The sequence below is a fragment of the Schistocerca cancellata genome, chromosome 1, assembly GCF_023864275.1.
Source record: "Schistocerca cancellata isolate TAMUIC-IGC-003103 chromosome 1, iqSchCanc2.1, whole genome shotgun sequence".
Lineage (NCBI taxonomy): Eukaryota > Metazoa > Arthropoda > Insecta > Orthoptera > Acrididae > Schistocerca > Schistocerca cancellata.
The window spans coordinates 1026753179-1026753891 of record NC_064626.1 but is presented as its reverse complement, the minus strand read 5'-3'; the positions used below and the strand labels follow the sequence as shown (position 1 = coordinate 1026753891).

The 713-nt window shown below is 47.8% G+C and overlaps 1 non-coding gene across 1 annotated transcript; it reads right to left on the bottom strand.

Annotated features, from left to right (window-relative positions):
• Window positions 1–434: 434 nt before the first annotated feature.
• Window positions 435–509, bottom strand: Trnat-ugu (transfer RNA threonine (anticodon UGU)). Its single transcript has one exon. It is a non-coding gene; the product is annotated as a tRNA-Thr (tRNA).
• Between the last annotated feature and the right edge of the window lie 204 nt (window positions 510–713).

The following is a 713-nucleotide window of genomic DNA, read 5'->3' as shown; positions in this document are numbered from 1 at the left end:
CCACAAAAGATGAAGAGATTGAGAAAATGTTTGATTAGATGTAAGAAATTATTCACATAGTTAGGGGAAATGAGGATTTAATTGTGATGGGAGACTGAAATTCAAAGAAAGGAGAAGAACGAGGGGGAAAAGTAGTAGGAGGACATGGACGGCGGGGTCGGCAGGTCGTGATCTTGTGGTTGGCGTTGATACCTCTGGATCACAGGATCCCAGTTAGATTACTTGCCGGGTTGGGGATTTTCTCTGCCCGAGATCTAGGTGTTTGTGTTGTCATCATCATTCCATCATCTATTTATGACGGTAGTATCTGTTCCCGAAAGAACAGTTACCGTGGATGACCATGCAGCTTTTCTAGAAATGAAATGATAATTAAATGGACACCCTAGCTGCAAGCAGGTGTTGATATACTTCATTGGGGACATGCTGAAAATGTGTGCCCCGACCGGGACTCGAACCCGGGATCTCCTGCTTACATGGCAGACGCTCTATCCATCTGAGCCACCGCGGGCACAGCGGACAGAGCGTCTGCAGGGACTTTCCCTTGCACGCTCCCCGTGAGACCCACATTCCCAAAATGTCCACACCACTACATTCGTAGTGCGCCTAATAGATGTAAGCAGGAGATCCCGGGTTCGAGTCCCGGTCGGGGCACACATTTTCAACATGTTCCCAATGAAGTATATCAACGCCTGCTTTCAGCTAGGATGTCCATT